At 38.3% G+C, this 26,264-nt stretch overlaps 1 long non-coding RNA gene across 1 annotated transcript; it reads right to left on the bottom strand.

Annotated features, from left to right (window-relative positions):
* Window positions 1-12,345: 12,345 nt before the first annotated feature.
* On the bottom strand, window positions 12,346-26,148 carry LOC106795524 (uncharacterized). The gene is made up of 5 exons (XR_005887745.1): window positions 25,931-26,148; window positions 25,657-25,855; window positions 20,180-20,252; window positions 19,636-19,776; window positions 12,346-12,529 (listed from the first exon to the last, which is right to left on the bottom strand). It is a non-coding gene; the product is annotated as an uncharacterized lncRNA (long non-coding RNA).
* Window positions 26,149-26,264: the final 116 nt, after the last annotated feature.

The following is a 26,264-nucleotide window of genomic DNA, read 5'->3' as shown; positions in this document are numbered from 1 at the left end:
TATCCTTTTAAAACGGTTCTTAGCTAAAAACTGTCTTAGAAGAGTAGATTTTCTAAGATGATTTTTCAAAGAATTGTCTTAGAATGTATTTTTTTAAAAAATTCAAATATATTTGAGAGGATTCAGACAACCGTCTTAGAATGTTTACATTGTAAGACGATTTTTCAGAGAACCGTCTTAGAATGTAATTTTTTTTAAAAAAATTAAATATATTTTAGAGAATCGTTTTAGAATATATTTTTTTTAACAATTAAATATATTTGAGGTGTTCTACCTAGTTTGTTTTCTCTTATTGTTCAAAGAAATGAAGTTTCTTTATCTTTGTCACAAAATCATCTTAATTAACCAATCTAAAGGCAAATCTATGGTTGATTATCATTATTATAAGTATACAATGATCCACTTTGTAGAAATGGAAAAAAATACCAAGTTCAACACAATGTTTCAATTAAATAAAAAATACCAAGCTATTACATGATACTGCCTAAAACAAACCAGGAGCAGACAAGAAAAAGCTATCTTATATTTTGTAACATTAAACAAAATGATTAATCAGCTACAAACAACTTAAAGTAAAATTTGAAATATATTGTATTGAGGATCATAGACATTACCTCATGCCTTAAAACCTGCTTTGGTGCAAGTATTATTACCACCAATAAAACAAAAGGGTTGAAAATATTATTACAAAATAGGAAAGAATGAAATGAACAATATTAAACTTCATTATTAAATTTTGTCTAATATTAATAAATAAATAAAAATCCTTCAACAATTTGATAGTAGTTAATCTCGGTCAAATAAATTGATGCAATCCTACCCTGCAAGGGCATTGGATAGAAGACTCCAAGAAGATTAGGCCAGAGAAGCAAGAGAAGGCCCTAAGGTTCTCATGAGCCTTGAGGTAGCTTCTTCTTGACTCATCTTCTCCTTGAAGTAGCGTCTTCAATCATCTTTCTTCCTTCTCCATTCCGCTGCCATGATCTTCAAGAAACAAATGACTCCATTGATTAAAAAGATCAAAGGCCTACAAGCTCCACATGAAGCTACATCATGTGGTATTAGAGCAAAGGTATGTTGAAGCAAAGGTATGTTTTATTGTATTACTTTTCTTAATTTTTTAAATAGTGATCAAGGGGTTCCCATGAACCCTAAGAGAATAAAGATCATTCCAGAGTGGCCCACTCCACTAAGTATAAGAAAAATTTGGGGCTTCCATGACTTAACAAAATTTTACAAAAGGTTTGTCCCATATTTTTCTATACTTGTAGCACCACTCATTGAGTTGGTGAGGAACCATGTTCCTTCATGGGAAGATGCCCAAGAAATGAATTTTCAGACCTTACCTTACTTCAACATACCAAATACCACGAATACATATGTTTTTGTTCTTTTTACAGGTGTTGAGGAAAAAAGTCCAGAGTTTCTACAACCTCGAGATTTGAGGTCAAATCCTTTTCAAAGGGGAGGGAATGATGCAATCCTACCCCGCAAGGGCATTGGATAGAAGACTCCAAGAAGATTGGGCTAGAGATGCAAGAGAAGGCCCTAGGTGATGTAAGCTCCATTAGAGCCTGTAGGCCTATGATCTTCTTCATCAATGGATTCCTTTGCTTCTTGGAAGATGAATGACAGTGGAATGAAGAAGGAAGAGAGAGAGGAGACGCCACTTCAAGGAGAAGATGAGTCTAGAATAAGCTCACCATCATAGGAGGCCATGGATAAGAGCTTGGAAGAAGAAGGAGATGAATGAACGAAGAGGAAGAGAAGAGCACAAAATTTTGTGCTCTAAAAGAGCTCTGAAATCTGAAGTTTAATTTTTAAATGATCAAAGTTGAAAAAATGCACACACATGACCTCTATTTATAGCCTAAGTGTCACACAAAATTGAAGGGAAATTTGAATTGAGATTTCGCTTGAATTTGAAATTGAATTTGTGGAGCCAAATTTTGGAGCCAAAATTTCACTAATTATGATTTGTGAATTTCAATTATGGTTCAGCCCACTAATCTAAGATCAATTCCAAGATTCTCCACTAATTGTGCTTAGCCGTCATGAGGCATGTAAAGCATGAAAGACATGCACAAAGTGTGACTATATGATGTGGCAATGGGGTGTAGTAAGCAAATGCTCACCTCCCCCTCTAAAATTTAATTGGATTGAGCTTCTACCAATTCAATTAAATTTATTTCCCAACACACACATCAAATATTCACTTAGTGCATGTAAAATTACAAAACTACCCCTAATACAAAAACTAGTCTAGGTGCCCTAAAATACAATAACTGAAAAATATTATATTTCTAGGGTACCCTACCTATATTATGGAGCCCTAAATACAAGGACCAAATATAATGACATCATAATCTAATATGTACAAAGATAATTGGACCCAACCTTGGCCCATGGGCTCAGAAATCTACCCTAAGGTTTATGAGAACCCTAGGCCTTCTTCAACAGCTCTAGCCCAATCCTCTTGGAGCCTATTGCTCATGGCTCTAGTGACTGGTCCCTTCCTAGGGAGGATTGCATCACTAGGGTTTTCATGAGTCTTAGGGTAGATTTCGAACCCATGGGCTAAGTATGAGCCCGCTTATCTTTGTACATATTAGATTAAAGTTTCATTATTTTTGGATCTTGTATTTATGGCTCCATAATATAGGTAAGGTACCCTAGAAATGTAGGATTTTTCAGCCCTTGTATTTTAGGGCACCTAGACTAGTTTTTGTATTAGGAGTAATTTTATAATTTCACATGCATTAAGTGAATATTTGATGTGTGGTTGGAAATAAATTTAATTGAGTTGGGAGAAGCCCAATGCAATTAAATTTTAGAGGGGGAGGTGAGCATTTGCTTGCTATACCTCATTGCCACATCATATAGCCATACTTTGTGCATGTCCTTCATGCTTTACATGTCTCATGACACCTAAGCACATTTAGTGGAAAATCTTGAACTTGATCTTGGATTAGTGGGTTGAACCATAACTAAAATTCACTAATCATAATTAGTGAAATTTTGGCTCTAAAATTTGACTCCACAAATTCAATTTCAAATTGAAGTAAAATTTGAATAGAAATTCAAATTTTCGTTCAATTTTGTGTGACACTTAGGCTATAAATAGAGGTCATGTGTGTGTATTTTTTCAACTTTTATCATTTGAAAATTAAACTTCAAAGTTCAGACCTCTTTTGAGGCACAAAATTCCGTGCTCCTTTTCTCCCTCTCCCTCCATTCATCTTCTTTTACCTTCAAGCTCTTATCCATGACTTCCTATGGTGGTGAGCTTCTTCTAGACTCATCTTCTCCTTGAATTGGCTTCTCCAATCATCTTTTTCCTTCTCCATTCCGCTGCCATGAAACTTCAAGAAGCAAATGACTCCATTGATGAAGAAGATCCAAGACCTACAAGCTCCACATGGAGCTACATCAACAAGAGTTAAGACACCTACAATGGTACATACCAATTTCAAGTAGGGTTGCTCATAGTTTAGTTATTCTAATAATCATAGTCATAATTAATTAATAACTAGATTATAATAAAATTAATTTCTTTTAAAAAATATCATAGAAAATAAAAGAATATATATTTAAAACTTGAATTGTACAATATATACAACAACTTAGCTTGTGAATGTTTTAAATTGATAAGTATGTAAATTGTGTCACTATTAGAAAATACACTTTCAACATCAGTTATTTAGAACATTCTACATCGGCTCTAAAACCGATGTTGAAAGTGCCAACGTTGAATGTATCAATGTTAACATCGGTTTTGTAAAACCAATGTTAACATAAATATGATAACATCGGTTCTCTAAATACCCGATGTTAAACACAATGAACTACAACAAAAAAAGTGTACGCATGATGAACGTTGACATCGGTTTTGCAGTAAAACCGATGTTAATATGTTATATTAACATCAGTTTTCTAGAAATACCGATGTTAATGTAATATATTAACATCGGTTTCCTATGATAACCGATGTTAATATATTCCATTAACATCGATTTTTCTAGAAAACCGATGTCAACGTCGATGATGCATACACTTATTTGGTGTAGTTCTTTGTGTATAACATCGATTATGTGTAGATAACCGATGTTAATATAAAAGCGTTGACATCGGTTATTTACAGATAACCGATGTTAAAATACAAACGCTGACATCGGTTATACACAAATAACCGATGTTAATATACAAACGTTAACATTGGTTTTCTATTACAACCGATGTTAAGGTTCATGTTGACATCGGTTTTTGTAAATAACCGATGTTGTTTACCATATTAACACCGGTTTTTGTTAATAATCGATGTAGTTTTCAAGTATTTTTTTATATATATACTTTCTGTTTTTACAGTAAACCCAAAATTGTCCCTGTCAAATGCAATTTCAAGCCCAATTCACAGCAAATAAACATTTTATTCTGCTTTCAAGCAGTTTTAATGATAATAAACATCAAATAATTGATTTATCATAAAGAACAATCATCAAATGTATTCAATGTTCATATTACATAGAAAATGTCAAAAATGTTAAACCAAAGTAAACTAAAGCTAAAGATAATGTCCCTAAATCCTAGGTCTGATCTCTACCTCGGAGATAAAACTGTGCTCACTGGATCCGCAATGCCTTTAATCTCTCTGCCTCCAATGGTCTAGGATCGTTAAAATATTGCATGATGAAATAAATCATAATAAGTTAATAATGTAATACAAATTATAAATAAATCGATTTTGTTTGAAATAAACTTACCGCTTCCCAATTATTCCTAAAAGTTCCTAAAATGATGGTGGACATCCAGTGCATCACATAGTAGCCGCACTCAGTACTTCCTTTTTGTCTATTACACTAAATACATAATGAAATTTGAGTGAATAGGCAATTTAGTCCCTGAGATTGTAACCAGTTTGCATATTAGTCCCTGACTTAAATTTTAATTCATAATAGTCCCTAACTTTACATAAGTTTTGCAAAATAGTCCCTATCATTAAATTATCAGATGACGACGTTAGTGAGGTGTATAGGTGGCAATTCAGTGCCACGTAGACTGTCCAACGTGGCACTGAGGTCTGCATCTATAAATTCTCTCTCACGCAAGGTTGCTTCTTCTTCTTCCCTAAATAAATTAGGGTTTACGAAGCTGCCGGTTTCCCATGCTGAGTCGCTTCTTCTTCTTCTACTTTGAGGCTCAGTCGCTGCTGCTTGTTCACTTGATTTCTCCATGTCTGCAAGCGGCAGTTGTTGTGCACTTTTTGGTAGTTTCATTCGGCAATGACACCATGGAAGACGTGCAGCTATTCGAACTATAAGAACAAGGAGGAACCCAGGAAGGTTATTCTATACTTGTGCATTACCCCAAATAGACCTAGATAACTGTCAATTTTTTCAATGGGTTGAAGAAGAAAACCAACTTTCTAATTTGTCTTATGTCTCAAGAGAAACAATAGTAGTGGCTGATTTGAGGCTACAAATTGAAGCTTTGCAGAAGAAAATAAGAAATTTAACAAACATTGTGTTGTTAGGTTTTTCATTTTTAACTGTAATGTTAGTTTTAGGGGGAATGTATTTTAGGTAAAATGTGTAATAGCAACTTTTGATATTGTAATTGTTGTTTTGCTGAAGAATTTGTAGTAGGAAGTAATTTGTTGCTACTGTCAATTACCCATTTCAATTAAATATAATATGTTGGTGAAATTTCTTGGTGAAATTTGTTGTTGAAATTTGCAGTTTATTAAATACAATTTATTGTTGTATAACTTTTTGAAGTTATTGAAGTAGCACTAAACTAGGTGGTCCTACTCCAACTCCAAATCCAACACCGTGTATAATTTATAAAAGAAAGAGAAGAAACATGACATTAAATCAATTTCACATAATGTTTGACATCCCAAAGGGTGGTAGTTAGAAGCAATTGTTCAGTAGGCCATAATGTTTACATCATTTCACATGCCAGTGAAGCTTTCAAAATATACAACTACACATCCTAATATCAAAATGCAACAAAAAATGCTTCTTCAGTTTTCTTCATCAGCAACCTTCAAACTCAGCAACCTTCAAAATGCAACAAAAAATAGGTCTTCAGTTTTCTTTATACTGCATCATCTTTATCAGCAATCTTCCTTTGTTTGGCTCTTGTTATGGTTAGCTTATTCCTTGCTATTGGTGGAACAATAGTTGCAGGGACCTACATGCAAATGCCAAACATGAATAATTGTAATATATAAAAATGGAGTGCTGCAACAAATTAGGTTGAGATAAAACTACTTTGTTGTGACAAATATTTACCATCAACTCCATGTCACTATCTTGTGACAAATGAGGCTGAGATAAATTAATCTCCACCGGATCTTTTTCAGCCTCATTCAAAGCTTGTTCATCTTGAGATAATAGGTGGTCATCCTCATTTGCAGTTGATGGTGCAACATATTTCTTTGGCCTAACAGGAACTCCAATATTTTTACAGCTTCTAATGTTATGATTAGTTTGGCCACACCTTCCACATGTAAACTCAGCCAATTTCCTCTTTAGCTTATGTCCTGTGACATTGTCCTCATCTACAGATCTCTTTCTATTTTTCTTTGGCCTTCCTCTTTGGACCCTTTTATATGGTGGAACAGGGTGTGTATATTGTGTCTGGGCCCAATATTGTGGTCCTTGGACTGGTTCAATAAAATGCTGGTATGTCTTATTATAAGCTTCTATTGACAGCCACTCATGACACATGTCCTCAGGCTTCCCTCCTTTGTGAGAGTTATTGTTGCAATGGCATGTCGGCATGGCATCCCTACATCAAAGTTGTAAATTTAGCACACATGTAGGTTAGGAATGAAAAAAAAAACTATAAAGAACACAACCTGTTAGTTGCCATACTCCACAAGTGCATGTCCATCCAGCTAAATTGACCTCAACCTTATTCCCCCACATGTGGACCTCATATCTCAGGCCCATGTTATCACCACACCAAATGGGAGTCCATTGATTAGCAAAATGAAATTCTTTTTCTAGTCTTTTATACTGCACTGGACATAATGGTCCAAACTTTCCAGAAAGTTTAACCTTGCAGGCAGCCATGGTTCTCATGATATAACTTATAATTTCTTCAAGCATTGTGATAATAGGCTTGCATCTATACTGCAGAATTCTAGTGTTGTTGCATATATTGTCCACCTTGGGTATTGTACTGAAGTGGGCTTTTGTCCATGCTTGTTTGGGCCATTTATTCAAATACTCCCAAGCCTGGCAGTTGATTGTCTTCAAATGGGCAATATGGCCTTTAAACTCAGAAACAGTAGTGGATTTTGCACATTGCCACACAATTCCTTTAAGTTCCTTGCTTTTCCATTGCTTTGTAAAATTTTTTCAAAGATGCAAGACACAGAATCTATGAGGTGCACCAGGCATGACTTCCTGTAAAGCTGGGATAAGTCCCTGAAAAATTGCAGCAAAGTAGTAAATACTTCTGGACTAGTCCCTAACTTATGTCATTAACTTCAATTAAATACCTAACTAATGATAACAATTGTAAATCACACCATGTCATACCTTTTGCATGTTTGACATGAAATTCCACCCATTCTGTATGTAATCCCCAAGATCTTCATGCAACAAAGTTAAAAACCATTTCCAATTGTCTTTGTTCTCAATGTCCACAACAGCATAAGCAATAACAAAGATGTGGTTATTGCCATCAAGCCCAACAACAGAGAGCAAGTTTCCTCCAAATGCACTCTTTAGGAAACATCCATCTAGACCTGTGAATGGTCTACATCCAGCAACAAACCCCTTCTTACAGCCAACAAGACAAATATATAGCCTCTGAAATTATGGTGGACCTCCTGGACTTGGCACTGTGTTGATCTTAACTGTTGATCCAGGAATGCTCCTCAACAATTCATGTGCATAATCAAATACTTTGGCATATTGTTTCCTCTCATTCCCTTCCACTAGTGGCTTTGCTTCTTTCATGTCTCTCCACATCTTTGTAACTTCAATGTGCACTCCAAACTCTTGCTTGAAATGTTCCAAAGCTTCAACATATTTAAGGGTTGACTACATTCAGAGTTTGCCCTCAAGTTTACTGACCACCCACTATCTATTTGCTTGTTTGTTGTTCACTTCTCTGCAGCAATTATGGTTATGCTTGAATGTCTTTATCTGAAAAGAGTTTCTAACTTCATTCTTTGCACAGTAGATTTCCCAATCACAAAATGCCTTCTTGCATTTTGCTCTAGCCCTCTGTTTATCATTCTTCTTCCACTTGAACTCCCTGCCTATCAATATGCTATACTCCTTCAAGGCAGATTTAAATTCATCTAGAGTACCAAACTCCATCCCTAATTCCAACTTCTGTTCACCAACTCCACTACTTTGACTATATTGAGGATAAACTTCAACATCCTCATCTTCATCATCACTACTAATGGGGATATTAAGCTCCTCTGAATGATAACCATCTGTCTCAACTTCAGCTTCAACTTCATTCATCATACAAGAGAAATTTATAAGCCACTCATCACTGTCAACTTCCTTTTCCTCCTCACTATCAGCAACATCTCTCTCTTCACCACCAACATCTCTCTGCTCACCAGCATCAACATCCCTCTGCTCTCCAGCACCAACATTCTCACCAGCACCAACCAACATCTGCATCAATGGTGATCAAGTAAAAATTAATCATATTAATTACTTATGGTAACCATGTCGGACCAAGTACAAATGAATTAAAACTTACCTTCCTCATGGCCAGCAACAGGTACATCATCTAAATCATCCTCATTCTCAACAGCTTTTGGAATTGGATCACATTCCAAGTACAACATCTGTGGGACTTCTTCTAAAATTGGATCTACTTCATGATGAAAATAAACATTTATCTCATTCTTATTTTCAAAAGCATCCCTAACTAAGTGTAATATATCTCCATCAGTTGTACAACTCCTTAACCCATGATTAAAATCTAAGTCCTTATCAATCAACCAAAAACATTCTCCTATATTTCTATACTTCTTATATAAGATAAATGCATTCAGGCAATCTGTAGATATATCCTCCCAAACGTCAAATTCTCCGCCTATATATTCAACCTTTCCATCACTGGCACGTGGAGTGAATCTTCCTCCATGGTGCAATACTAAAGTTATATTGTCATTCATTCTACACAATCAGAAACCACAAACATTGTCATATATTAGGAAATAAAAAACCTACCTCAAACTCAAACATAGGCACATCACACAACAACATGCAATGTCATCTATAAAAACAAAGCATCATAAACGAAAATAAGAAAGGATCATAAACCTCCTTATGAAGCACGAAGACTATGCAAATGAAACCCCTTGAACATATAAAACCCCAAATCAAACCACCAAAGCAATGCAAATGAAATGAACGCAAAAAAACCACCAACTTGACAAAAAGCGCGAACCCTCACAATCACGAGAATGCAGGGGAGGGAAGAGCAAACCGCAAACAGTTAAAAAACCCTACAAGCAGTAAGACAGTGAAAGGGAAAATGGGTTTACATCATTTTTTATTTCTTTTTAACCTAATTTTTCAATTCAGTCCTTGCCTTGCCACATAGGATTGCTGACTTGGACTCAAACTTGCCACATTGAGATGCTTACGTGGACTGAGGTTTGCCAAACAGACATTTGACTAACGGAGGAAATTAGATTTTAATAGCAGGGACTTATTTGCATAACGGAGGTAAAGTTAGGGACTATTATGAATTAAAATTTAAGTTAGGGACTAATATGCAAATTGGTTACAATCTCAGGGACTAAATTGCCTATTCACTCAATGAAATTTGGATATTAATTAAACAACTAGTGTACAGACACATAAAGAAATATATATAATTGGAAGTTTTATGTAAATGACGTACCTTGACGACAATCCACCTAGCATGAGCCTTTGATTTGGGCTGTGGAGCATCATCAAGACCTTTTAAAGCACTGTTCCAGATGAGTAACAATTAAAAACTGGTGTTGTGCGTTGAGGTATTTCAATGCAAATGTATTGAAAAGAACACTAACCTATTAATAATCCCCTTAAGGTAGTTGTCTGGCCTGTTATGCAATGAACAAACCAGACAACTAGGTGTTCCTTGGGCAGGATGACCACCATCTGCCAGTGTCCACTGTAGTGGAACCTAAAATGGGTTAGTACATTAGTAAACATTAATTAAATTCAGTTATTTTGTGACTTACCCATTTAGGTAGGCTCCAAGATAGACATCGCGTTGTGAACTCTGCATCCAACTCTTTATGTAACTTTCAGACTCAAATTGCGATTGCCCAGACCTCTGAATGGACTGTGGCTCGAGGAATCCATAGATATTAGAATTCCCCGCTCGCATACATGTTTCAATGAGATGCCTGTTTATGTTAAGTCAAAGTTAAATATTTATGAATTGAAAGCAATAACTTAGGTAATTAAAAGTAATATAAAATGACTTACAGAATCCACAACTGTAAGACTGATATGCTGAGACATTGACAACCGTGTGCGATTTCGGAGAGGTCTTCGTGCTTTATGTAAAGGGAGAAATCTGGATTAAAGACCCCAAACACGATGGCATCCCATCTAACCTGATAAGGCCTCAAGAAAAGCTCTGGGATGGTCAATGTCATCAGATAAAGCAGATCATCGACCTCCGGATCGGGCTTTGGAGGTGGTTTTGCCGGAGACACAACTACCTGTTCATGAAACAAAGTTAAATAGCTTAATTTGAGGCACGCTTAATGAATTAATTTAAAAAGAAGAAACATATAGTAAGGACAATAAGTACCTATTGTGATAAAGACTTGACCAGATGTGTCGACTAAGCAAGGATGGTGTGAAGTGCCTGCCCCACTAAGGAAACCTCATCAGTGGGTTCAGGAACTGAAGCATCTGCATCTGTAACCTCCTCCACACTCACCTTTACTTGGCTAGGCAACAAAGGAGTGTTATGAACAATAGTGGATCCCTCATAAACTCTTCCCATGGCAACCAGGCGGGCAGGATCTGCTTCTATGTACAAGCCGCACCTGTCAGAGTCACCCGTCTCAGGATCGTTTCTTGAGGGATCAACACAACTCTCCTTTGTGCTCACTCGAGGATTGGAGGGACCAACCAGAGGGTCAGGAGGCACTGCAAGTCCCTGAGATTGCATCTGCGACTGAAGCTGGGACTGCATCTGGCTGAAGGATGCCATGTCTTGCCGCGTCACTCTCTCTGTGATGGACTCCTCTAGCTAGTCCCTGATTTGCTGGGTCAGCTGCTGCAATTCGTCAGGAGGCAGGGAGGAAGAGCTGCGGGACGTCCATGGAGCCGATCCAAAGTATTGCTTGATGGTGACACCAACTCCAGTAGCACGGACACGTCCAGGGTGCTCTGAACGTCCAATAGCAGCGGCGAGAACATCCTGACGTCCATGGGGGACGAAGGATCCCTGTGTGGCCTGCTCCTCAAAGGAATCTTGCACAGAAAACAAACAGTGGTACATGACATTCACAAAATATTGAAATATAATTGTAATGGTTAGTTGAAAATGACTTACAATCTTCTCAGCGATTTCTTTTGCGGCCTCAGTCGTCATCTCCCCTGTTTTCTTCGTGCGGGCCATCTTCCACTTCACGTGGCGTCTGACTGGGGATGGAGGGTCGATGACCCCATCAACGCTTCTTGACTGTGCAGCTTCATCCAGCTTCTTCTTCGTCTTCTCAGCCAGGAGCTTCTGCTCGAAATAGTCATAACCCCCACGAGACAAAACGTGGGGGGGGCAGTATTCTGCTTCTGGATGGCCTGTGCCTTCTTGCACACATCTTAAAAAAATTAAACAATAATGTTTGGAATTGGTAGAATGAAGTATAACAACATCATGTTTTTTGAAAAAAAACTTAAATGGCAAGGAACATACCTCCCAAGAAGGGTCTCTCCAACTTTGACAAAACTGGACCCACTTTTCCTTGCTGATGCAGTATTTCTCACAGACAGTGTCCTCGACACCGTCCTGATCGACTGCAAGGGCCCATTTCCTTGTGAGGTCTAATTTAAACTGCCTCCATCTCTCCCCCACGGTCTGAAGTAACTTCCTTTTCGTCCTACTGTCAGAAGCCTCTGGGATATCAAATTCCGCCTGACAACATCAAATAAAGTTTATTTGTTACAATAATGTATTTTTTTGGCTATTAATTAAACAAAATCAAATAAGAAAAGAAAGATACTTGAATATCCTCCCAAATTAGGTCCTTCTAAGCAGTAGGGACCTCCTTCCAGTTCTCGTAGGTGACGTCCACCTTATCACGCGCCACAATCCCCAAATATGTTCTTAATTTCTTCCTGTGGGGACCGTCGGCCTTCCCGGTAGCAGGATCAACATGGACCACTGGTCTCTCACCACCAGGTGGTCTAGTGGACAACGATCGTAGACGTGAGGCTTTGCGTGTCCGCTTCATGACAGATGGCGAAGCCGATGCGTCTGAAGGAGGAGGAGGAGGAGGAGGAGGAGGGGAGGCAGGTGGAGAACCCATGATCTTTTATACAATAACATACAACAACATACAAAATAGGATTAATCAAAACAGGATCATAAGTGATTTAGTTGTGCTTTTTAATTGTGATTTGGGGCAACCATGATATAAAAAGTCTATTACATGTAATCAGCAGTCAATGTATGCGTGATGAAATATAAATACTATATCTTTAGAAATACACATGTACATGGCATCCTTAGGACTTCATCCAACTGATGTTTGTCGCCAGTTTCATCATCCACCACCCTTACCTTCTCTGCCTTCTCACGTTTATTGTTGTTAAACCCATATTTATGCCTTCTTCCCTTCATGTCTTGTTTTATCACAACTTTAGCCGAATTTCCCATCTTCAGCACAGTTGAATCTCCTGTCTTATTCTCCAATGACACACTTTGATTGCCTGTATCTCTTTTCTTCATATGTTTTAGTGCTTCAGCTTCAGAATGCATAGAGCAATCTGAACTTTCCAGTCATCACCAAAGGCTTCTGCATCAGCATTGACACTCTCCACCCTCTTTGGTTTATGCTTTTGTGCTGCATTCCGTGCTTCCTCCTTATAATTCTCATATTTATTAGAGGTCTCACTAGAAGAATCAACACCAATCCGTGCCTGTTCCTCCTCTACCAGCTCAATATCTTTCGTTTCAGCTTTGCTTTTGTAAACTACACTGTAATTTACAAAACAAAAGTTGAAAGGAAAGATATTGAGCTGGTAGACGAGGAAGAAGCACAAATTGGTGCTGATTGTTCTAGTGCAACCTCTAATAAATATGAGATTTATAAGGAGGAAGCACGAAATGCAGCACATAAGCATAAACCAAAGAGGGTGGAGAGTGTCAATGCTGATGTAGAAGCCTTTGGTGATCATTGGAAAATTCAGATTGCTTTATGCATTATGAAGCTAAAGGACTAGAACATACGAAGAAAAGAGATACAGGCCATCAAAGCGTGTCATTGGAGAATAAGATAGGAGATTCAACTGTGCTGAAGTTACAAGATTCGGCTAAAGTTGTGATAAAACAAGACATGAAGGGAAGAAAATATAAATATGGGTTTAACAACAATAAATGTGAGAAGACAGAGAAGAAAATGGTGGTGGATGATGAAACTGGCGACAAACATGAGCTGCATGAAGTCCTAAGGATACCATCTAAAACAAAATACCGATGCCTCAATCAGAGAAAAATGTAGCTGTCACTTACTTGCTTTGGTGACCTCTGTCTCTGTAGAAAATTACATTAGACGATGCTAATCAATTCTCCTTCATCATGATCATTTCGATTAGCATGAACGTCGTCAGCTTCTTCTTCTCTAACAACGTTAGGAGTGATTTGAGCAGTCAAAGGACTAACATAGGTGTCCATGTATGAATCATCATCTTCTACATTAACACCAATTGTTTTGCCCTGCAGAACCATGCACTACCTTTCATCACAAGGGTCTTGCACGTAAAATACTTGTCTAGCTTGTTCTGCCATGATGAAAGGGTCATTGTGGTAACCAAGTTTCTTTAGGTCTACCAACGTAAATCCTATATCATTGGTGCGCACACCGGTGTTGCTGTCAACCCATTTACATTTGAAAACATATACCGTAAATTTCACATAGTTAAGCTCCTAAATTTCATCAATGAACCCAAAGTAAGGGATGGAAGCTACACAGGGATTGGTGTCATTGACACTTGCAAAGTGTTGGGGTTCAGCCCTTAGGGTGACCCCGCTGTTCTGCATTGTACTTTTGTCATCTTGTGCTTTGTGTAAAATGAATACCTGTTTATGTCGTATCCTTGCCAGGTTATAACATTTCTTTTAGGCCCATCTGCTAGCTTTCTTAATGTTTCTGAAGCATTCTCATCTGCAAAGATTGTATCTTTAAATCAATCATAGAAAGTCTTGTTATGCTTTTTCAACACCTAATTCTTTGACATTTTCGGATTATTCTGTTTGACTAAAGCTTCATGCTTAACTATGTATGACAAAACTTCATTACTGTTGTTCTAGACATACAAGTGAGCTTGTAACAAATCTTCTACACTTGGAGTGATCACATGCAGTCCTCTTGAACCCTTACCACCCACTCTGTCATTATGCCGAGACTCAGGAAGGCCAACAGGTTTAGCCTTCTCTAAGTATTCTGAACAAAATTCAATGGCTTCTTCTGCAATGTACCTCTCAACAATAGATGCTTATGGACGATATAGATTCTTTGTATACCCTTTTAAGATCTTCATGTATCGCTCAACCGGGTACATCCACCGTAGATAAACAGGACCACACCATTTGATTTCTTTGACCAGATGCACAATCAAGTGAATCATGATGTCAAAGAAAGCAGGGGGAAAATACATCTCCAACTGGCACAGTATAATTGCGGCCTCATTTTCCCACTCATCAAACTTGACAGGATCAATGACTTTGCTACATATAGCATGGAAGAAAAAGCACAGGCGAGTTATCGCTAACCTGACTTTGTTTGGCAAGATGTCTCGTATAGCCACAACTAACAATTGTTGCATGAGCACGTGACAATCGTGAGACTTTAACCCTAAAAGCTTAAGCTCCTTCAACTGCACAAGGCTCTTAATATTTGAAGAGTATCCTTGTGGAACCTTCACCCAACGAAGACACCGACAAAAACTTATCTTCTCCTTCTTGGACAAAGTATGGCAGGCTGGGGGCAAGTAAATTTTCTTCCCATCAGACCTTGGATGCAACTGTGATCGTATATCCATATCAGCTAGATCTTGATGGGTATTCAAGCCATCCTTCGTCTTGCCTTGAATGTTAAGGAGCATCCCAATCACACTGTCACAAACATTTTTCTCCACATGCATAACATCAATACAATGTCTAACTTCAAGATCACACCAGTACGGAAGATTAAAGAAAATGGACCTCTTCTTCCATATGCAACTCTGACTTTTATCCTTCTTTTGGGTCTTCCCAAATATAGTATTTAGGTGTTGAACCCGCTGATATACCTGCTCACTAGTCAACGGTATTGACGCAATATCATGCTCTTGACTTCCATTAAAAGCTTTTTTCAGTCGTCTGTAAGGATGATTGGGTGTTAGAAAGCGGCGATGCCTACTGTAGACTATTTTTCTCCCATGTTTAAGTTGTATATAACTTGTGTTTTCTTCACAGATGGGGCATGCATGATGACCCTTAACACTATAACCGCTGAGATTCCCATATGCTGGAAAGTCATTAATGGTACAAAAAAGCATTGCACGCATTTCAAAGGTCTCCTTGCGAAACGCATCAAACACTACAACCCCCTCGTCCCACAACTTTCTCAGATCTTCAACCAACGGACTTAGATAAACATCAATGTCATTTCCTGGCTATCTTGGGCTCGATATCATCATAGACAACATCATGTATTTTCACTTCATGCACAACCAAGGAGACAAATTGTAAATTACTAGCAGAACTGACCATGAACTGTGTTGAGTGCTTAAGGTGCCATATGGATTTATTCCATCACTGGCTAGTCCAAGTCTAAGATTTCTTGGCTCTTTCCCAAAATCCGGATACTAACCATCAATCTTCTTCCACTGTGAGCAATCAGCCGGATGACAGACCATTCCATCAGAAATCCTTCCATTTGCATGCCATGTAAGGTCTTTTGCGTCATTCTCATTGGAAAAAAGATGCTTAAACCTTGGAATGATTGGAAGATACCACAAAACCTTCGCTGGGGGGCCCTTGTTGGAGTTTTCATCAGAACTGCTTTCTTCTTCATCCTTCACTTTGTACCGTGAAGTCCCACAGATAGGGCATTTGGACATTTCTTGGAATTCATGCCTGTACAGTATGCAATCATTGGGGCAAACAAGAATCTTGTGATACTCCATACCCATCGGACACAATATCTTTTTCGCCTTATAGTAACTTTTAGGCAACGTGTTGTCCTCTGGAAGCAGATTGTGCACTACCTCAAGCAGTGAGGTGAAACTTTTGTCACTCCACCCATACCTGACCTTCACATTAACCAGACTTAACACAACAGACAACAGGGTTAAGGAATTCTTGCACCCTGCATACAAAGGCTTCTTAGAATCACTCTGCAATCCTTCATACACAGGGGCGTGTGCTTGCTGGAAAGATTCTTGTCCAAGGTCACGAATCATGTCCTCTAACTGATCTCCCATTTCTACATCAAACGGTTCAGATTGGGACCCACTCTGCATGTCTGTGACTTCACCATGCCATATCCATGTCGTGTAATTCTTCTTAATCCCATCACATAATAGATGGTCTCGTATGTCATCGAGTAATTTTCGTCTTCCATTCAAACAGTTGATGCAAGGACAATAATATTTTCCTTCTTCATTCGGTCGACCTCTTTCTGAAGCAAATTGCAAGAACTGTTCGATGCCATCCTCATATTCTGGGCTCATGCGACTTTCATTCATCCAACTTGGATCCATCTAAGCAATTCCATGCATAAAAATCTCACTTTTTATTTATAGGTGTGACCCTATCCCATTTAGGAAAACTGTCTTTTATGTTAGCTTCAAACGTCAGGGTTACCATTATTTACAAAAATTTGACTAAATTTCGGCAGCATTTCAAATTGGTCTCCAAGTACACGACATGACATCGCTGAAATGAATTTCCCGATAATCAAGTATACACTCAGAGAACAATTTGAAATGCATTGAACCGAAATTTAATCAAATTAATGAAAATAGTAATAACCTTCATGAATGAATCTAACATAAAAATACCAGTCTCCCCAAATTGTCCAAACGGACAATTCAAGACTAAATACAATGACTAATGCAAACTATCTGCAAGAGTCATTGCATTCAGTCTCAAACGGGAATCTAAGGTTCACTCAACATGAACAACAGTTGTTTATATAGCAAATTACACTGATCACATACAAGAACATACAAAAGGTAAAATTCAATTACAGACAAATATAGACATCAGCAGTTGATTATGTAACTAATTTAAAATGATGGGTTTGAAGGGTGCTTATGCTTTATTATTGTAGTTGGGTATATGTGTGTGTGTGGGTGTGTTTGTGGTTCCTTCAGGTTTGGCACTGCACAAACTCTTGTGTCAAGGTTCCTTTAGGTTTCTTCTTTTTTCGAGGACGAGGGTGAGAGCCCTGTCGAGTCTGATGAAACAAAAGTCCAAACTTGGAGCAACCAACACTACAGGAACGAACCTGTGGTTGTTGTTGTTGCTTCACAGTTGCAAAAGTATTCTAGTTTTGATGACCAGAGTGGGGAGAAGCCTCTGCTTTTGCCCATTCGAAGCTTGAAATCTCGCTTATCTGAAGAAGATATTGATGTTCAATCTCTGAACATGTCAATGAGTTCTAAAAGATTTTCAAGCTATTCGAATAGAAAAGCAGAAGTTGAAGCTGTTGATGTTGATGTTGATGCTGATGTTCAATATCTAAATAGGTCAACAACCTTCAAAAGTTTTTCAATCAATTCAAATAGAAATGCAGAAGTTGAAGCTGATGGTGTTGATACAGATGTTCAATCTCTAAATAGGTCAACAATTTCTCAAGGATTTTCAAGCAATTCCAATAGAAGAGCTGAAGTTATAATGTTGTCTTCAAACACTTATGTTATAATGTTGTCTTCAAACGCAGAGGATTCGGTGAGGAAGAAGGGCTTCTACAAGTCTTGTCCTCCACCACCTCCGCCACCACCACCAACAATGTTTCAGAAATCAATGTTCATGAAGCCAAGGTTTGATGGTTCATCCAACTAAGCACCTTCCTTTAATAAGGAGTTGAAGAGAAGCTTCACAAGTGAGAGAACCACACCAGTGGGAAAGAAAAGTCATGAAGAAAATAAATCCATGCAAGGCACATTGTTTAGAAGTAACAAGTTCATGGGGCATGCAAGCGTGCCTCTTGTGTCACAGCTAGCTGAGAAAGAAAGTCTTCTTGTGGAATCTGACGATGATGATGACGACGATGACATAGAAACCGAGGACTAAGACGTTGAAGGAGGAAGAACCGTTGCTCAGAACAATGACAAGGGAAAGGGTCCATCTGTTATCGGTGGAGAAAGTTCAAAAACAGATGGTGATGAAGGACTAGATGTGGATAAGAAGGCTGATGAGTTCATTGCTAAGTTTGTAGAGCAAATAAGGCTTCAGAGAATTGAGTCAATCAAGAGGAGTACAAGGAGTGCAAGAAACTCTTCAAGGTAATAATATTGAAGATGGATACATATCATATCCTTCTATTTACTACATTAGTTAAATGGAATGTAATTAAATTGACGTGGATGTTTCTTTCCACAGCTTAAGGTTGTAATTGGATTGTTATCCTCTTCCCCTCCCCATAAATATCTATGGTATAGACAGATTTACTGATTTTACCTGTGCTTTGCTATAACTTCAAATTTTTTGTGTGTATTTTCAACTTTCTGTTGTGTGTGTGTGTGTGTGTGTTGCAGTCTGTGTATGTGTGTGTGCGTGTGTGGGTGTGTGGCTGTCTGTGTTTGTGGTTGTGTGTGTGTGTGTGTGCGTGTGTGTGTGGGTATGTAGGTGTGTGTGTGTGTGGTTATGTAAGTGTATGTGTGTGTTGTTGTTGTGTGTGTGTGTGTGTGTGGTCTTGTATATGTATGTGTGTGTGGCTGTGTGTGTGTGTCGTTGTGTCTGTGTGTGTGGTTATGTATGTGTATGTGTGTGTGGCTGTGTGTGTGTGTCGTTGTGTCTATGTATGTGTATGTGTGTGTGTGTGTATGGGTCTGTGGGTGTGTGTGTGTGTCTGTGGTTGTGTGTGTGTATGTGGGTGTGTGTGTGGCTCTGTGTGTGTGTGTGAACAGCACAACCTGCATTTCAAAGATAGCTTTAAGGGAGGACTATTGACAGATACTCATTAGATGTTAGATAAGTTAGTCAAACAAATACATCAATTTATCTACCAAACAATGGTATTGGGCTTGCAAATTCATTATTTGTTATTTACTTTCCAAATTTTTCAATAAATACTACTTTCATGGCATTGCAATTTATGTTGTATAGGACTAACAACTGGTGATCCTATATCAAACAGTTCTAAAAGTATACCAGTAATGCATACAAACAATTTGATAGTAGTTTTCGAATAAAACATATAAATACCTGAGTTCGAGGCTTCAGCACAATTCACTTTCCAACAATGACCGCAAGACCAACTTAAGTGAACTCAAAAACATCAATGATTGTTCACCAATCAGACCAGCTTTGGAGCAGAATCCTATTTTCTAAGTACAAGGGATGGGCCTAATAAAATATGAAATGCAATTAGTAGCTAACAAGACAAGGTGATTTAATAGCAAGCTGAACCAAGGGACCTTAAGAGTATCTATTTTATTTAACTTTATTTGTGATTAGATATAAAAGTTCAGTCTTAAAATATGAATCATTTAGTACTCACTGCATAAAAAATTAGATTTCATCAATGCTCCCTCATCACCCAAATTCAAAAATTACTTCAACATCGTTCACAGCAATATAATTTTTTCACCAAAAGAAAGCAATATAATTATTTCTTGTCCATATCATGCCACTTCACCCAAACTACAACCAAATTAACAAGGCAATTGCTTCCATCTTTCTTTCACTGAATAGAGATTACAGTTTTATATTCTACCCATTGATTAAAAAGGCCACTGAAATGAATTACCCTTTGAGAGCCCTGATAAAGGAGGGACAATGTAACTGGCAGCCTTGATGATCTTACTTGAGTAACCTAATGTCTGTTCAATTAAATTAACAAAAGCATATGATCAATATATTAACAAAAAATAAATAAATTAAATGTCACACTGTCACTAACTTGTAGTTCTTTGCATGACAACTATGTTATGAGAAAATTTGAGTTTTCTTTAGGATAGAACCATCAAAAAGTGAATATTTGAGAGTATGCAAGGACAAAGGTCTAGCATGAAGTGAGAAATACAACTGAGTAGGAGGTGTGAAGGTTAAGTGATGGGCTGTCATAAATGTGGAAGGAAATGGATCTCAAGCCAAGGATATATAATGTGGAATGATATATAGGTATATCTCTAAATATGGAGGTTCCTATGGTCAGTAATTGCACATTTAATTCTAGTGCTAAGAAAAGAAAAAGCCTAGTGTACTAATACTTATATTTTTACATTTTATTTTAATTTAAAATTTTTGTTCCAATTTATTTTTATTTCATGTGATTCCACTCTACCCAATGAATCTATAAGCGATTTCCACATTGTCATTTTTGGCAGCAGGTACGAATCAAAATCATACGCTACCTTTGGTTTGATACGACCACTAATCACTCTCCATCGCAGTTAAATTTTCAAACCCCCCAACCCCGATTTGGATTTGGCATACACTCCTATAGTCCTATCACACTTGACTCGAACTCTGGGTTTTTGGTTCAATTTAGTCCTGGACAAGCATTTTGTCATTTCCCCAAATGCTTCTGTTTTTATTGAATTCATTCAAGGAGAAGCATTTCGTTAGAAGACAATCCCCAAACGAAAAATGGGTTCTTGTCCTTTTGTTTATTGCAATTACTAATTGGATTCTATATTGAGATTTGTTCAACAAGCATCCACTAACTGGGGGGAGGGGGGGCATAAACAAAAGGTACCACATAATCCGATTGTAGGTAAACAAGGGGTGCAGTGGGAGCTGTGTAGACATGCAAATGGAAAAAGCTAGTCTGAGCCCAAGGGGTGCAGTGGAGGAGCAGAAAGAAGAAGTTATCGAGGTGGCATAAATGGATCAGAAGCAAAAAGGCTTGGTGGTCTTGTCTGGTGCCAAAGCTGGTATTATGGAGGGAGAAAAGAAAATAACAGGTCCTTTTAAGGAAAGCTTAGCCCGTAGAAGGGGTCAATCTAATTGTTTGGAGACTCCAACTCCTTTATCCGTAGGACCTTCTAATATTCAAAAGGAAGGGGGGAGTTGGGCCAGCAAACACTAGGCCCAATTAACTCTGTTATGAAGTATTATGTTAGAAGAAAGGAAACTAAGGACTATAATGTAGAGGCCAAATCTGTTCTGGAACCTCCCAAGGAAACAACCCCTCAGCCTTATGAGGCTTGTCTGAAAGCTTGCAAGAAGGACCCGAGAGCCAACATTTGTAACCAGGCTTCCCTGGAAAATCAAATGGCTCTAGTCAGTGACATGGGCCTCACCTATGGTCAGGGATTTGATGATTCAGATGGAGCAGAGAGACAAATCTGTGGCAGTTGAGAGGGGTATCAAGAATCATCAATCATGATTATCCTATCATATAACTCTAGAGGGTTGGGAAGGGGGATTAAATGGGCTGCTATAAGGAGGCTCAATTTAATTCATAAGATTGATCTTGTGTGTATTCAAGAGACAAAAAGGGAGAAATTTGATAAAATCGTTTGTCAGTCAATGTGGGGGGATTCCACTGTTTCTTGGGACAGTGTCCCCTCTGTTTAGGCAGCTGGTGGTTTACTTTGTTTATGGAACAATTCAGCTTTTCATATGGAAAGGAGAATTAAAGGCCATAGCTTTTTATTTTTAGATGGGAGATGGGTTAGTGAAGACCAGAGACTTTTCATAGTCAATGTCTATGCCCCTTGTGATCTAGCTGGGAAAAGAATTTTGTGGGAGGAGTTAAGACAACTGAATCAAAAAGAGGGGATCACTTCCCCTTTTTCTGACCAAGAGATTAAAGAGGCTATTTGGAGTTGTGGTGGAGACAAATGCTCGGGACCCGATGGATTTAATTTCAATTTTATTAAGGCTTTTTGGAGGGTTTTGAAACCTGAATTCAGGAGATTTGTAGATGAATTCCACTTTCATGGAAGGTTTCCTAGAGGCAGCAATGCTTCCTTCATGGCCCTTATTCCTAAAACAAGTCATCCTCAATCTTTAAATGATTACAGGCCTATTTCTCTCATTGGGTGTATGTATAAAGTCATAGCCAAGCTTTTGGCAAACAAGCTGAGGAGTGTCATTTCTGGTATTGTTGATGAAAGGCAATCAGCCTTCATAAAGGATACACATATCCTTCATGGAATTCTGATCCTTAATGAGGTGGTTGAGGAAGCTTTGAAGAGAAAGCAACCAGTCATGGTCTTCAAAGTGGATTTTGAAAAGGCCTATGATTCTGTATCTTGGTCTTTCTTGGATTATATGCTGTCAAGATTAGGCTTCTGTACTAAATGGAGACAATGGATTGCTGCCTGTCTTCAATCAGCAACCATTTCCATCTTAGTTAATGGCAGTCCTACTAAAGAATTTGCCCCTACTCGTGGTCTGAGAAGAGGGGACCCTCTAGCCCCTTTGCTGTTCAATATAGTGGGGGAAGGACTCACTGGTTTGATGCGAGAGGCCATTCTGAAAAATCTTTATCGAAGCTACTTGGTTGGGAAACAAAAGGAGCCTATTAATATCCTCCAATATGCTGATGATACTGTATTTATTGGTGAGGCTTCTTGGGAGAATGTTCTTGTCTTGAAGGCAATGCTTAGAGGCTTTGAGATGGCCTCTGGTCTGAAAATTAATTATGCTAAAAGTCAGTTTGGGATCTTTGGGGATTCTGTTAATTGGGCTCATGAAGCTGCTCAGCTTTTGAATTGTAGGCAGATGGGTATCCCCTTTCATTACTTGGGTATTCCTATTGGTGTCAAATCTTCAAGTCAGGTGGTTTGGGAGCCTTTGATCAGTAAATTTGAAGCTAAACTCACTAAATGGAATCAGAAATGATTATCTATGGCTGGCAGGGTCACCTTGATAAATTCTGTTCTGAATGCTTTACCAATTTATCTCCTATCTTTCTTTAAACTACCTCAAAGAATAGCTAATAGATTGGTCCCTTTGCAAAAGAACTTCATGTGGGGAGGGGAGCATGATCAAAAGAAGATCCCTTGGGTCAAATGGGATGTCATCTGCCTCCACAAGAAGGAAGGGGGTCTGGGAATCAAGAATCTGCCCAAGTTTAATGCAGCTCTGATGGGAAGATGGATTTGGGATTTATATTCTAATCAGAACCAGTTCTGGGTTAGGGTTCTAAATTCCAAATATGGGGGGTGGTCAGCCTTGCAGAATGGCAGAGTTCATTGTTGGGATTCTCAATGGTGGAGGGACCTTAGGAAGTTATATCAGCATGATGACTTCAAGATTATTCATCAAAATATGGCTTGGAAGGCTGGCTGTGGGGATAAAATTAGATTTTGGAAAGATAATTGGCTGGGGGAGGATTGCAATTTGCAACAGAAATATTCTCAGCTTTTTATGATTAGTAAGCAGCAGAATGATCTTATTTCCACCATGGGTAGCTTCTCCCAGAATAATTGGAGCTGGGATCTGAAGTGGAGGAGACACCTATTCGAGTATGAGGAGGGAGTAGCTGTGGCTTTCATGGAAGAGATCAATGCTTATCCTATTCAGAGACATTTGAAAGATAACTTGTTGTGGAAAGCTGATCCTAGTGGGATGTATTCTACCAGGTCAGCTTATGGGCTTATGTCAAATCAAAATAGACCTGCTTCAGATGGGAGGAACTTTCAGCTTATTTGGAAATTAAAAATCCCCCCAAAGGCTGCCATTTTCACCTGGAGACTTATTAAAGATAGGCTCCCTACTAGAGCTAACCTCCATAGAAGAAATGTGGACTTACAGGAGTCTGTCTGCCCTCTTTGTCATATTGAGCAGGAGGATGCAGGCCATCTTTTTTTCCACTGCAATCAGACTATTGGCCTATGGTGGGAATCCTTGAGGTGGATCCAGGCTATTGGAGTCCTCCCTTCTTCTCCAGCAAGTCATTTCAGTCTATTTTGTGATGGTTTTGTTGTAGGAAGAAACCATCCTAGATGGTGTGGGTGGTGGATTGCCTTAACTTTTGCCATTTGGAAGCATAGGAACTTACTGATTTTTCAGGGAATTCCTTTTGTATCTTCCAAAGTGATGGATGATGCCTTATTCCTAGCTTGGTCCTGGTCTAAAGCTAGAGATAAAGATTTTAATATCCCTTTTAATCATTGGTCTTCCAACCTTATGGAGGCCTTTGCTTAATCTGGGTTGTTTTTGTCTTTTGGTTGGGCTTTGTGTTGGGTTTCAGTTGTGTTTTTGGGAGGCTGGCAGCATAGCTGCTTTGTATATTTTGCGTTCTTATTAATAATACTATATAATTTCTGCCTTCCAAAAAAAAAAAGTAAACATTACATGCATGTTTTTCCTTATGTTTTTTTTTTTATCAGCAAAGAAGACAAAATTGATTAATGAGGGGTACAAGGGGTACCCAAACCCATACACAAAATAAAAGAAAGATTCCAAGAACTCCTTACACAACCCACCAGAGGTTACACTGTATTTAGACTCAAAAGAAGCATAAATACTGGGTAACCAAGGCAGCATAAGAAAAATCCAAAAAATCTTCTAAAAGACAACCCGCACTCCCCACTTATGAAGCTAACAGGCTTTAACAACTACCAAAACCAGTTGTATGCCATTCCCCTTAAGGTGTTGTTTTCATGCATACTTTCCCAAAAACACCTTTTACACTAAATTCCCACTCAATAGACCCAATACCAGAATCAATAGCTATACAAACTTCCAAAATTCACATACAACAAATGTCCCTCCGCAAGACACGTAATCAAAACCCATTTCCTCTTTGGTTAGCCATCTGAACCATAAACAACGATATACACTATAGTACTAGCTGATAACACGTAGATAGACAAATAGCAATCAACCTTGCACAAAACCATAGAAATACATATATGCCCATCTAAATACCTTAAGAATATTACTTCACTTTCTGGCAGATTTTCTTGTTCCATCTCATTGAAAACCTTGATTGCTTCTTGTCCTTGACCATGAAATCCATAAGCAGAAGCAATCGTTGAGTTCCACAACTCAAGGGATTGTGTGGCAGCCTATTATAAGGAAGTTTGAAACCAAACTTGCAAAATGGAAGCAAAGAAGCCTATCTATGGGGGGCAGAATCACTCTCATTAATTCAGTTTTATCAGCCTTACCTATATATTTACTATCTTTTTTTAAGTTTCCCAAAAAAGTGGTGCACAAGATTGTTTCCATTCAGAGAAATTTTCTTTGGGGAGGTCATCAAGAGGCCAACAAGTGAGCAAATGTTAAACGAAAAACGCCTAATGTAAAAACGAAAGGACATACCTCAATCGATAAGTGCCAGACACGAACTCCACAAAGACGAACTCCACAATGTCGTTGCAGTCACGGAAGCGCAGCCCAGCTTGCGACAAAGACGAACTCAGGCAGAAGGAGAAAGAAGAAGAACGCCCTAGGAGTCTTAACGCGAACCACAATGGACTTCCAAAATCGATTCCCACCCTTTCTGGGACTCTTTCCTTTCCTAGTTTTCTTCGAGTTGCGAAAGTAAGCAAATGTTAAAATGACGAACGCCTAATGTTAAAATGAAAGGACGTACCTCAATCGATAAGTGGCAGAGACGAACTCCACAAACACGAACTCCACAATGTGGTTGCAGTCACGGAAGTGCAGGCCAGTTTGCGACAAAGACGAACTCAAGCAGAAGGAGAAAGAAGAAGAACGATAGGGTTCGAGCGTGCGGGTTGTGCAATTTCATATTTTTAATATATAATGATAACAACATCGGTTTTATAAAAGTAACCGATGTTAACATCAACTAGGTAACATCGGTTTTTACCAAACTGATGTTAACAATGACATACTAACATCGGTTTTTCTGAAACCGATGTTAACTACTCCATAGTAACATCAGTTATTTAAATAACCGATGT

Source organism: Glycine max, chromosome 13, assembly GCF_000004515.6.
Source record: "Glycine max cultivar Williams 82 chromosome 13, Glycine_max_v4.0, whole genome shotgun sequence".
NCBI lineage: Eukaryota > Viridiplantae > Streptophyta > Magnoliopsida > Fabales > Fabaceae > Glycine > Glycine max.
Note: the sequence above shows the minus strand (reverse complement) of the source record. Positions and strands in the feature narration are given on the sequence as shown.